Here is a 14,740-nt window from a genome sequence, read left to right on the forward strand (position 1 = left end):
GTTCATGTTTTGAGTTGATTCTTGCATGGTTTAGAGCCAAGTTGAAGTCTAGAGCCACCCTATGGCTCAAATTGCTATGTTGAAGCTTAATTGTTGCATGCATGTACATATATTGAAGTTTTGAGGTGGTAGTTCATAATACCTCACATGCATGTCCATCTTTTGGTCATACTCCATGAGTTCATCTTGTTTTTGAAGGTTTGAGCTCTTTTGAAACAGCATTAAAGCTTTGAAAATGATTTGAATCCATGCATGTTTGCATGTTCATATTGTTCTTGAAAAATGGTTTGAAATTGGGTTTGAATAAAACACCCTTGGGCTTTGATTTCTCAAATTGAGCTTTGAATCATGTCATTCTATATGTTTGCAAGAGTTTTCCAGAAAATGAGCCCAAGAGGATCGGTTTTGGGTTGTTAACAACTTGGTTTTGAGCTTGAAGGTGCAATCTGGGTTTTCCAGATTTTTCACTCTCGCTCGAGCGGGGAAATTGGCGCTCGAGCGGAGAATCCGAGCATCCAGTATCTCTGTACTGTTTTACAGTCCGCTCGAGCAGAGGATTGGGCACTCGAGCGGAGTCCTGTGTCTCAAGCTCGAGCGGGCGTCGAGCGGAGATTTCACCCATCCAGTACTTTTACAGTACGCTCGAGCGGGAAAGTTGACGCTCGAGCGTGTACCTTTGTTTCATGACCGCTCGAGCGGGGAAACCTACGCTCGAGCGGGACTCTGTTTTTCTGCTAAAATCTGAAAATGCTTTTAAAAGTGCATCTTTGCATCCTCATCCCATTCTAGGCATTCTTAGACCTAGTTTAAGACATCTTGTTGAGGATAGATGTAGAACACACCGAGGCATTAGGGATTGTTATGATATTTCCCAACTGTGTAGCTTAGTGTGTGTTCAATCTGTTAACTGTGTAGGGTTGGCGACTGGGGAGACACGCTCTAGCTTACTGTAGCCCAAACTCTGTGAGTAACAATTGTGTAAAGATATGTTCAAATGATTATTTTCTGAATACTGAACTGAACTGTTTACTGAACTGATATTGTTTACTGAATGGATGTATGTCCTATCTTCTGAACTGTATTGTGGCATCCTTAGCACCTACTGTTTACTGTTACTGTTACAGAGATCTCTGTCGGTTCCCTCGTGGAACCACTACTGTTTACTGATTGATGGCCATCATTACTGCTTGGTCTTTAAGACCTACTGTTTACTGCTATGCTAATGGATGTACCACATATGACTGAATAACTGTTCTGACTGAAAGACTGAAATATTGTTTAATGAGCTGATTTCATTACTGTAAGGACATTTCATTCATAACCCCTTTACGCATTATGTTATTCACTGGGCTTTAGCTCACTGTTTATATATATATGTAGGTGCTCAGCCACCAGATCGGAGCTAGGAGCGTGGGTTAGACTCCAGTTTTGTCAAGCCAGCCTTTGTGCCTCACTGAGAGGTTCCGAGTTGCCATGCTATGGCTTTGGGGTGTCTTGTTTTTCCCCCGTCTGTCTCCGTACTGTTTGGTTTACTATATAGACTGTTAGCTAACCGTACTGTTATCAAGGGATTAGGTCCCTGTACTGTGTGACTGTAAATTTTGTATAGACTGTGCTGTTTGTATATGTAAATGCATGAAAAATCTTTTCGGCATACAGACTGTCACAGCTCAATGGACATTATTCATTACTGTATTGGCTTCCGCCAGGCCCTGTACTCTGTTTTACTGTACTACTGTTCTGCAGGCCTTCGGTAATCTCGGATTACTGGCCGGTTACGGTGCTAAACCCATAGGGCCGGGTTTGGGTCGTGACAGAGTGGTATCAGAGCGATACTTAACCACGAGTTAAACCGCACACACGTGTCCAAATGAGCTATAGGGTGTCCTAGAAACGTAACTAGGGCATCTCATGAGCATGATAAGTGTGTGATATGACTGACTGAATATGTGCTAACATGTTAAACTGTTAAACAAATGATTACTTATGTTTAAAATTGTTATAACTGCTTATAGTGAAATGGATAATGCAAATGAACCTGAATCCTCATCTACTGAGGCAAGAATGGAAAGAATGGAAAGGATGATCGAACTGATAACTGCTAGACTTGAACAACAACAGAACCAACAGCCCCCACCTCCTCCTCCTCCGGTACAGCCGGAACCTAATGCGAATATGAATGATGGGGATATAATTGCTCTGACCCAGAAGTTCAGCAAAATGAAACCGCCATCCTTTCAAGGAGGCCTCGAACCGTTAAAAGCTGAAGCTTGGGTTCTGGAAATAGAGAAACTATTTGAAGTGTTTCCGTGCTCAGAAGCAAATAAAGTATTGTTAGCTACCTTCACCCTACAAGAAGAAGCTAGAAGGTGGTGGATGTTGATCCACGATACAAATACTGTCATGACCTGGGCTCAGTTCAAGGAGTCCTTCTTTGAAAAGTACTTCCCACAGTGTGTCAGGGATAGGAAAGTGACTGAGTTTGAACAACTGAAACAGGGCACCACGTCGGTTGCCGAATATGAAACAAAATTTACTGAACTTGCCCGTTATGCACCGCATATGGTGGATACTGAGTATAAGAAGGCCAGAAAATTTGAAGGTGGCCTTAATGTTGCAATTCTTGACCGGATAAATGTCTTGAAGCTACCGACTTTTGTGGGTGTTCTTGACCGAGCCTTGATGGCTGAATCAAACATTGAAGCACTGAAAACTGAAACACCAATGTCGGAATGGCGTAGTAAGAGGCAGGGTTTCAAATTCAAGAAAGACAAGCACAACCCGGCCAACAAGAAACAGAATACGGGGTCGACAACTAGCCCCAGCCAAGGGAGTGGTTTCATACCACCCTGTTCTGAGTGTGGCAAGAAGCACAAAGGGGTCTGCTACAAAATATCTGGAGCCTGTTACAGGTGTGGCAAGGTGGGCCACATGGTTAAAGACTGCCCCTCTGCTCCACAAGCCAGTAGTAAAGCTGCGCCAAGCGCAGCAGCATCAACTGTAGCACCAAAGCCTAACCCCAAAGCTACCGGGAAAGAGCCCATGAGGCAGGGCCGTGTGTTCGCCCTAGTACCGGGAGACGTGCAAAATACAAAGACCGTTGTGTCAGGTATCCTCTCTATCTGTACGCAAAATGCATATGTATTGATTGATTCGAGGTCTACGCATTCTTATGTATCGCATGCTTTCTCACGGAAATTGGATAGACCCTTAGAACCCATGAACTATCTGCTAGCCGTATCATCACCCGTAAGGGGATCCATGACATGTGCTTATATGTACCCCGCATGTGAAATTATTGTTGGGGATATGCATCTGTTTATTGATTTACTGCCATTGAACATTGATCATTTTGATGTAATATTGGGGATGGATTGGTTACAAAAATATCATGCCACTATTGATTGTGTGACCAAGCAAGTTGTTTCCCGTCCACCTGGTTTGCCTGAATTCGTGTTTAATGGGAGTGGAGTAGTACCTCCTCCGTATTTGATTTCGTCAGTGAAAGCTGTTAAATTAATTAGAAAGGGGTGTAAAGGATATCTGTGTTCTGTACTGACTGTGTCTACTGATGATAGTGTTAAGACTGATGTGAATTGTATTCCTATAGTCAGGGAATTCCCAGATGTATTTCCAGATGATCTGCCAGGGGCTTTGATTGATAGGGAGATTAAATTTACCGTTGATGTGATTCCGGGTACGCAGCCGATATCGAAAGCTCCTTACAGAATGGCCCCAACTGAACTGAAAGAATTGAAAGTGCAACTGCAGGAACTGATGGATAAGAGATTCATCAGACCCAGTACCTCACCATGGGGTGCTCCTGTTTTGTTTGTAAAGAAAAAAGATGGCTCATTGAGATTGTGTATAGACTACCGTGAACTGAACAAGGTAACTATGAAAAATAAATACCCATTACCGCGCATTGATGACTTATTTAATCAGTTACAAGGTGCACAAGTGTTTTCCAAAATCGATCTCAGATCGGGGTATCATCAACTGAAGGTTAAACCGGAAGACATTGATAAAACTGCTTTTAGAACGAGGTATGGCCATTATGAATTTTTAGTTATGCCATTCGGAGTCACGAATGCCCCTGCTGCATTTATGGACCTTATGAACAAAATTTTTAAACCATACCTTGACAATTTTATTGTTGTATTTATTGACGACATATTGATTTACTCCAAGAGTATAGAAGAACATGAACAACATCCGAGACTTGCCCTACAAACCTTAAGAGAGCAGAAACTGTATGCTAAACTGTCTAAATGTGAATTTTGGCTTGACCATGTTATGTTTTTGGGGCATGTTGTTAGCAAAAATGGAATTTCTGTTGATCCGCAGAAAATTGAAGCTGTAGTGAACTGGCCTAGACCAACAAATGTGACTGAAGTTCGAAGCTTTTTGGGATTGGTTGGATATTACAGAAGATTTGTCAAAGATTTCTCCAAAATTGCCCTACCATTGACTCAGTTAACTCAAAAGGGGACATCATTTGACTGGACTGACCAAAGGGAATCAGCATTCCAAGAGTTGAAAACTCGACTTGTGACTGCACCGGTTCTTACCTTACCTTCAGGTACAGATGGTTATACTGTATTTAGTGATGCTTCTCATAAGGGTTTGGGATGTGTTTTAATGCAGAATGGGAGAGTAATTGCCTATGCTTCCCGTCAACTGAGACCGCATGAAAAGAACTACCCGAGCCATGATCTGGAACTTGCTGCAGTAGTATTCGCACTGAAAATCTGGCGTCACTACCTGTACGGGGTGACATGTGAAGTATATACCGACCACAAGAGTTTAAAATATTTCTTCACATAGAAAGAACTGAACATGAGACAGCGGAGATGGCTAGAGCTGATTAAAGACTATGACCTACAGCTTTTGTACCATCCGGGAAAAGCCAATACCGTTGCCGATGCATTGAGCCGGAAATCGATTGGAAACTTAGCATGTTTGCTTACAGGACAGAAAGAGTTGCTTTGTGACCTTGCAAAATCTGAAATTGAAATTGTTTTGAGAGAACAAGGTGGAACCTTAGTTGCTATTTCTGCTCAACCGGCACTGATTGAAGAGATTAAAGAGAAACAGTAACTGGATGACTTCTTGAAGAAGATCATCGAAGAAAGAGAATCTAAACCGAGACCGGGATTCAAATTTGAGAACAATGTACTGAAATTTCATGAAAGACTGTGTGTGCCGAATGATATTGAACTGAAAAGAAGAGTTCTGCAAGAAGGCCACAATTCGAAATTGTCTATCCACCCGGGGAATACGAAAATGTACCAAGATCTGAAACAGAATTTCTGGTGGCCAGGAATGAAGAAAGAAATTGCCGACTTTGTGTCCAAATGTCTTCATTGCCAACAGGTCAAAGCTGAACATCAACGACCTGCCGGATTATTGCAACCCCTACCCATACCAGAGTGGAAATGGGAGCATATCACGATGGATTTTATCGTTGGGTTACCTCGCTCCAGAAAAGGTATGGATTCAATTTGGGTTATTGTTGATAGACTAACCAAATCTGCTCACTTCTTACCTGTCAAGACAATCTATAATGCGGACAAACTGGCTGTTATCTATATTGATGAAATTGTGAGACTGCATGGAGTGCCTGTGTCTATTGTTTCTAACAGGGATTCAAAGTTTACATAAAGGTTTTGGCAAAGCCTACAGACTGCACTGGGTACTGAACTGAGACTGAGTAGTGCTTATCATCCTCAGACAGATGGCCAGTCAGAAAGGACCATCCAAACTCTGGAGGATTTACTGAGAATGTGTGTCCTTGATTTTCAGGGAAATTGGGAAAGTCATTTGCCCTTAGCTGAATTCGCCTACAACAACAGCTACCATTCGAGTATTGGTATGGCGCCTTTCGAGGCATTGTATGGCAGAAAGTGTAGATCTCCGATTTGCTGGGCAGAAGTTGGAGATGGGCCTTTGCTTGGGCCCAAGATTGTTTATGAAACCACTGAGAAGGTGAAACTGATACAGCAAAGACTGAAAACTGTACAAAGTAGACAGAAAAGCTATGCAGATGTCAGAAGACGGGACAGAGAATATGAAGTAGGTGATCACGTATTTGTGAAAGTGACACCAATGAAAGGCCAGACTCGTTTTGGAGTCAAAGGCAAGTTAGCACCAAGGTACGTCGGACCATATGAGATTATTGAGAAAATCAATCCGGTGGCGTATCAAGTTGCGCTCCCTCCTGAAATGGAGCACATGCATAATGTTTTCCACATTTGGATGTTAAGAGATTATCTCCGGGATCCCTTCCATGTAATAGAGCCTACCCACGTAGTGTTGAGTGATGACTACACTTACGAGGAACGGCCTATACAGATTGTGAACAGACGGATCAAGAAACTGAGGAACAAAGAGATCCCACTGGTAAAAGTTGACTGGCAGAACCATGGTGGTGTGTATGCCACTTGGGAAAGGGAAGATGACATGGCTAAAAGATATCCTGAACTATTTCCACTGAATCCTGTTTTCTTCCAGAATGAAGGTAACTCGAGTTTAGAGGACTAAACTCTTTTTAAGGAGGGGAGACTGTAACAACCCTCATACTGTTTACCGATTAATGACTGATTGATTACCGATAACCATCGATTACCGTTAAACTGAATTGATCATGACTGATAATTGAACTGATTAAAAGTACTGAACTGACTGACTGACCGAAATTGAAACTGAATGGAATGAATACATCTGTTTGAATTGCATTTTATCTGTTGACTGTTTGTTTGATCTGTTCATGTTTTATGTTTAAATTGCTAATTGAAGGCCTTATCGGCGGCTGAATCGGGAATCGGTTAGTGTTTTATGATCCTCATAATTAATGTAATTTTATGGTACATTCATTGAAAAACTGATTAGGTATGAGTAAATTAGATTAAATCTTGATCAATTGCTTAAGTTGGCCTTATTTACCAAACTAGCCTTAAGTGCCCACTAACTCATACACTTTTGAACTCCTTGCACTTGAACAACATAACTTCATCAGCCATTTCTCCTTGTGCTTAGCCGACCTTAGAGAGAGAGAGACTTGAGGAGTTGATTTCATCTCAACCTTGCTTGTGAATTGTTTGGAATTGAAGAAATTGTTGAGGAGATTGCATATTTGAGCTCCCTTCTTGAACTACAAGACTAAAGGTAGCTCCATTGTCTTCTTGTTCATGTTTTGAGTTGATTCTTGCATGGTTTAGAGACAAGTTGAAGTCTAGAGCCACCCTATGGCTCAAATTGCTATGTTGAAGCTTAATTGTTGCATGCATGTACATATATTGAAGTTTTGAGGTGGTAGTTCATAATACCTCACATGCATGTCCATCTTTTGGTCATACTCCATGAGTTCATCTTGTTTTTGAAGGTTTGAGCTCTTTTGAAACAGCATTAAAGCTTTGAAAATGATTTGAATCCATGCATGTTTGCATGTTCATATTGTTCTTGAAAAATGGTTTGAAATTGGGTTTGAATAAAACACCCTTGGGCTTTGATTTCTCAAATTGAGCTTTGAATCATGTCATTCTATATGTTTGCAAGAGTTTTCCAGAAAATGAGCCCAAGAGGATCGGTTTTGGGTTGTTAACAACTTGGTTTTGAGCTTGGAGGTGCAATCTGGGTTTTCTAGATTTTTCACTCTCGCTCGAGCGGGGAAATTGGCGCTCGAGCGGAGAATCCGAGCATCCAGTATCTCTGCACTGTTTTACAGTCCGCTCGAGCAGAGGATTGGGCGCTCGAGCGGAGTCCTGTGTCTCAAGCTCGAGCGGGCGTCGAGCGGAGATTTCACCCATCCAGTACTTTTACAGTACGCTCGAGCGGGAAAGTTGACGCTTGAGCGTGTACCTTTGTTTCATGACCGCTCGAGCGGGGAAACCTGCGCTCGAGCGGGACTCTGTTTTTCTGCTAAAATCTGAAAATGCTTTTAAAAGTGCATCTTTGCATCCTCATCCCATTCTAGGCATTCTTAGACCTAGTTTAAGACATCTTGTTGAGGATAGATGTAGAACACACCGAGGCATTAGGGATTGTTATGATATTTCCCAACTGTGTAGCTTAGTGTGTGTTCAATCTGTTAACTGTGTAGGGTTGGCGATTGGGGAGACACGCTCTAGCTTACTGTAGCCCAAACTCTGTGAGTAACAATTGTGTAAAGATATGTTCAAATGATTATTTTCTGAATACTGAACTGAACTGTTTACTGAACTGATATTGTTTACTGAATGGATGTATGTCCTATCATCTGAGCTGTATTGTGGCATCCTTAGCACCTACTGTTTACTGTTACTGTTACAGAGATCTCTGTCGGTTCCCTCGTGGAACCACTACTGTTTACTGATTGATGGCCATCATTACTGCTCGGTCTTTAAGACCTACTGTTTACTGCTATGCTAATGGATGTACCACATATGACTGAATAACTGTTCTGACTGAAAGACTGAAGTATTGTTTAATGAGCTGATTTCATTACTGTAAGGACATTTCATTCATAACCCCTTTACGCATTATGTTATTCACTGGGCTTTAGCTCATTGTTTATATATATATATGTAGGTGCTCAGCCACCAGATCGGAGCTAGGAGCGTGGGTTAGACTCCAGCTTTGTCAAGCCAGCCTTTGTGCCTCACTGAGAGGTTCCGAGTTGCCATGCTATGGCTTTGGGGTGTCTTGTTTTTCCCCCGTCTGTCTCCGTACTCTTTGGTTTACTGTATAGACTGTTATCTAACCGTACTGTTATCAAGGGATTAGGTCCCTGTACTGTGTGACTGTAAATTTTGTATAGACTGTGCTGTTTGTATATGTAAATGCATGAAAAATCTTTTCGGCATACAGACTGTCACAGCTCAATGGACATTATTCATTACTGTATTGGCTTCCGCCAGGCCCTGTACTCTGTTTTACTGTACTACTGTTCTGCAGGCCTTCGGTAATCTCGAATTACTGGCCGGTTACGGTGCTAAACCCATAGGGCCGGGTTTGGGACGTGACACGTATAAATAAAAATAATTTGATAGTGTTGACTTTTTAACTTTCGAAAGTTATTATTGTAATTATGAGCGTGACAGTAAGGATCAATCAGTCCTTACTGAAAATTAATTGCCAACCAATTATCAGACGATTGTGTTTTAGTTCTTTCAACCTCAATGAAGATGACTTTTACTGGTGGCTTGATTTAGGAGAATTAAGCAAATGACAATCAAATGAAGAGCAATTGAAGCATTTCATTAAAATGAAAACTTACAATGATCCAATTCAGCCTCGTAGAGGTTTACAGCAACAATCTACTTGAAACTACTCCTATGAACGAAGTGCAGTGCAGGAATTAAAGTACAGAAATGTAAAGAACAGGAAATATAAAAACTGGAAAGGAAATAAAGTAGAATAAAATTGGTTTTTTTGGATTTGAGTCTGGGGTTTTTTCTGGAGCCTTCTCTGCTATTTATACTTCTCAGGAATGACCATCGAACTGCACTTCTAACCGTCGAATCGTTCCTCCATGATCGCTGATCATGTTGCCTTATAATTAGCTCCACTATGCCATCACTTGCAGTTAGGCTTCCCTCCTGATTTTGAATTTGAATGTGAGTAACCGTTGAAGTCACATCACTTTGTATCTCTCTGCTGATTCAGTGCTACGCAGATCTTGTAAGAATCAATACTAACTGTCACATGTAGATCACGATCGAAAACTTGAATAGCCTCCCCTTATTGCCCTTATTTTGCCACACGTTGAATTGTAATTGGCTTATACAAAATATGTAGCCAACATTACCCCCCGCACTAATATACCCAATACTTGGTGATATTAGTGGATCAAGGTCTTTTAATCACGTTTTAGAACGTGCATGGGCTTCATATTTTTAGAAACACAACCGTCATTCATTGATGAACATTTGCATTAACTCCTCTTTGATCCCTTAAACACGCTCACTATCTCAGTATTCGAAAAGTCCAATTCAATGGAGAAACAAACCTTTTCTTATTTCGAACAAGCATATGAAGAGTTGTTTAATAATACCGTTCGTCCTCGAAAGAATCTTCATGCATTGATTAACCACCTTTATCTACATTCCTATATTCAAGTCATGGAAGCTTTCGCAAATTATCAACCTTTGGATTACGAACATACTGTCCACAATCCCTTGATTCAGAAATTTGCAACTATGGACATAGGAAGTTCTTCTTCTAATTCACAATCTTCTACATGGGATGAGGCCGTGACTTCTTCTTCTTCTGGGGCTTCTGGTTGGAGAAGCTAGTCAGAACCCAAGGCATGTGAATTGAGGGAGCGAGTTAATCATCACTTTGTCGAGTTCACTGACCCTCTAGAATTCCCTTTTGATGCTCGAAGTTCGGTGGTTTATCCTTACGTGCCCATCGACCGTCGACGCAGCTTAGAGGACAATCTGTTTGTAGCATGGTACACATCCTCCATGCCTAAAAAGATAGTACAAGCTACCCAACGCCCAGAAGAGACACAAGGGTATAACCTATAATTCTTAGCCCAGAAGGCGAAGCTTTGCCTTTCTGACTGGCTTGATTATGTTAATTCCCTTTAGTTTCCTTATACTTTCGAGATGGAAGCCCCTATACCTCCTCCTCCGGAAAATCCCCGCTGGACAGAGAGACTGAGGCTTACCCTCTCTGCGGACAAGGTTTTTCCTCCTCACAAGCCTTCACTTTCCCCTATTCCAGCTCAGCGGAAGCAAGCCCAACTTCTGCTTGTGGCCTTTTCTCACTTGCCTTTCAATGTTCTTAAAGACGATGTTCCTCTCAAGAACTTTTGATGGGCTTGTGATATTATGACTCGGGGTCATGTCCTCAACCCCATCGCCCAAGCAGAACTCCAAATGTTTTTAGACCAACTCCCGTTGCTTCTCCATTGGCACTGGACTTCTGTGGCCACCACCCAATCTTTGAACCAACTTTCATCCCTTCGAGTTCATACCCAGTACGAAGCAGAGAATCTCATCGAAGAATACGATGACTTCAAAAATAAAGACTCTGCGTACTGGGATGACTTGGATATGGGCGAGCTGGAACAAGGGTTAAAAGAAACAGCGTTCGAAATAAAGACTGAAGAGCTCTTTTATCAAGTAAGAGCACATCAACTTCAGCAGCCAAGCATGGAGAAAATAGAGCATAGAATAAAAAAGCAACAACAATTTATTGACCATAGCTGGACTAAATTCCATGATCTTGTTATTTATTCTATTCCTTACTTTTATGAACTCGAATTTGTACCCAAAGAGGGCCCTTCGACGTAATTGCTTTTGTTTCAATACAATTAAAACTTTTCTCTTTGTTTGGCATGGTTTGACTTTATCTCCGTTTGTCTTTACAAGCAAATTTAAGGCTTCGAACTCAGCAATCTCATCTTTCGAATCTAGATTCAATCATCTCAAATGAAACACTGAAAAAACCAACAAGAGCTTTTCCAATTCATGGAAAACAGTTGACAACTTTTGCTGGTTTCCATTTAGAATCAGTGCTTCAAATTTAACAATCTTACCTCTTAAAGCTTGTTTTAATCATATCCAACATATGATCATATGATTAGTACGATCAATCAGTTTTAAACTGATCAATTTTGCTTCGAACAATAGTCCATACTCTCAAAAATATGGAAGCCCCTCTCAAGGGCTGCATTGTTTTAATCTGAGAAGCAATCTCTTCTGTATACTATCAAACCAACTATTGGTTTTGATACTTCGAACAACAATTCCAATCCTTGAGGGATCTCAAGTTTCGCTTCGAAGGATACTACTCTCATTAAGAAACCTAAAACAGGTCTTTAATCCCCTTCGAAGTAAACAAATACTTGAACATTCTTACATCCTTAGGTGTGGAATGTGCTTCGAAGCAAGCTTTCGACATTCGAAGCCGTTTGTCATTTCATTTTGGCGCCAAAAATTGGCTTCGAAGCTAAATATTTTATTTCGAAGCTGACATTAGTATTTGAGATGCGTTTCCCTCCAGAAATTATCAATATTGAGGAAAACTCTTCGCATCCGTACTTTTAGTACTTCTCTACGAATTACATGATATATTTTCCAGACACAAAGATTTTTAGAACTCTTTTATTTTGTATTCTGAAATCACTCGTTTGCTTAACACACAAACCATTCCCCTTTATTAACCCTCTCTTCCTTGCTACTTGCCACCAATGGATTATTCTTCTCTAAAAGTACCAACTGGCGATCGTATAAGCCCAACAATGGCTTTGAAGAGCTATATTGAGGAAGAGATCGCCAAACTTACAGTTGATGGGTCAAGTGCCAAAGACAGACGCCTCTTTGTTCCTCGCCATAGCGATAAACAAGAATATGTCCTAGGTCCCATCTTTCGAGAAGCTCCCGCTCAACTTCTAGCTTTATACCCTCGCTTGGAGGACCACTTTTTTCTCTATGAAGGGGGGCTCGACTGGGAAAATTGGAGAATGACCTGTCCTCACCGTTGCTGACCGACATTGAGAGCTAAGTGGGAGGAATGGTATGACAGAGTTGTGCCTACAAGAGAAGGTGACCTGCAAGAGCTCTGTATTCTCGATGCCCTTCGTCTTTCCAGGTTTATCATTCCTGAAGACCCTTTTTTGATTCCTGCTGCTCTTTGCTTTTCGAACATGGCTTTTAATTTTTTTCAGTTTCGGTGTGGCATGATGGCCCCCACCGTTCTTGATATCTGTCATCTCCTAGGGCTTTCACCCTTTGGTACTCCTTTTACACCCAGCTACCCGGACCTTTTTGTTAAGTTTTCCCTTCCATCCTTAAATTCCTTCTACAGTGATTTTGTAAAGGCTGAAAACAAAAGGGAAGGCCCCGTGAGAGATAGAGAACTCTTTTCCTTTATTTTATACTGGTTGTGTAAATTTCTCTTTTGTACATCATCTCAGCGGATTATGCCTGAATTCGCCCCACTTCCGAAGGCCCTTGTTTTGAAGAAACGCATAGCCTTGGCCCCATATCTCTTAGGCCATGTTTATAGAGCCTGCTCCCAATTTTGTGAGAAACCTCTTGACATCAACCAAGGAGGTCCCCTTTGGGTGCTCCAACTCTGGCTTTTTGCTTGCTTTACTGATTTGCATCGCAAATGCTTAAAATTCCTTGTTCAGGATCCTAGCACTTATGGGGAAAATATGCTAGAATTGTTCTTTATCCTACTTCCTTTGCCTATTACCTCACTTTTTTTTTATCAACTTCCTATTTCTCCATCTGCCTCCTTCTTCTGCCCCTTTGATGCCAGCAAAGGACCTGCTTGGCTGCAAACATTCTTGGCTGATAAAGAGTTCTCCACCTCCCCACACAAAGATATGTGGGCTTCTATTTTGTTACCGAGGGAGCTGTTCATTGGTACTTTAAACCCTCGAGCTTATAGGTGTATATCTGAGGTATACTGCCATTCTCAGTTTGCCAGGAAATTTGGGTTTACTTAGGGGATTCCCGTTCCACTTTGCAACCTCTCGAATGTCTATCTTACGGCCAGAGACTTGAGAATACCCAAATCAAAACTAGAGGTGGCAACATTTAAACTGTTGAAAGAATTGAGTGAGTTCAAATTTGTCCCATTCCTTCCCTCTGGCTTGGCTTTGAAAAGATTTCAAAACTGGTGGACAACCAATATGGAAGTGCGCCTATTAGTACACCCTCATGATTTGCTGATAGGGCTAGGAGTGCCTTCTAAGGCTAAACCAACAACAGTCGAGAACATTCCCTCTCTTTCCACAGCTGCCAAAACTGTTCCTGTAGCCTCACCCCCTCCAGCTAGAGTTACCAGAGCTGTTTCGAAAAAGGGTAAGTATTTTCAGGTTCCTTTTCTTTTAGACTCTTTTGTTTGTTTCCTTTACACTCATACCTCTTGGTGCAGGGTCTCCATAAGAAGAATCTCCTAAGAGAGTTGAAACTCTAGCTGCTCTCAAAGACAAACAACAACAGAAAAAGAAAAGGAAGCTAATACTCACTCTTGAAGAATCTGAATCTCAGACTGAGGAGAGAGAGATTGAGAAAGAGCAAGAAATACCATTACAGAGAACAAAGAGGAAAAAGATGTCTGTCTCTTATTCTGATTTGGTCGAAGACCCTACTCATGGGACAACTGCCAAAGCAGTGGAAAATGAACTTACTCTTGAAAAGCCTGAATCCCAGATTGAAGAGAGAGAGATTGAGAAAGAGCAGGAAATACCATTACTGAGAAGAAAGAGAAAGAAGATGACTGTCTCTCCTTCTGATTTGGTCGAAGACCTTACTCATGGGGCAGCTGCCAAAGTAGTAGAGGAGGAACATTCCAAAGAAAGAATTGTTTTTCAAAGAGCTGAGAAGAGGTGGCAGCAACAACTATTAAGAGATAAAGCTGCTGCTGCTGCTGCTGATGCTGATGCAATCCAAAGGGAAACTGTGAGAAGGCAACACATTGCTGAGCACTATTCCCTTCGTAGCTCTCCTATCATTACTATCACTTTTGCAACAAGTAATTTCTTTAATGTCTTTATTCTTTTATTTTCTTGTCAAATTCTTGGTATTAAGACTTGACATTACTTTGTATTTCTTCTTTTGCAGCAACCACTACTGAGCTTATTCTCCAAATAAGGACTCCCTCAATTTCGGTCGAAGTTGATCAATCTCATAATGTGAAGTCTATTCAAATAATACTCCCACTTTCTAGGCTATATTCTCTATACCCTACTTGCAGCCAAGCATTCTTGCTCCTTTTCCCTTGGGCTTAACTCCAT

Source organism: Camellia sinensis, chromosome 6 (assembly GCF_055761805.1).
Source record: "Camellia sinensis isolate YWXY chromosome 6, ASM5576180v1, whole genome shotgun sequence".
In the NCBI taxonomy this organism is placed as follows: Eukaryota; Viridiplantae; Streptophyta; class Magnoliopsida; order Ericales; family Theaceae; genus Camellia; species Camellia sinensis.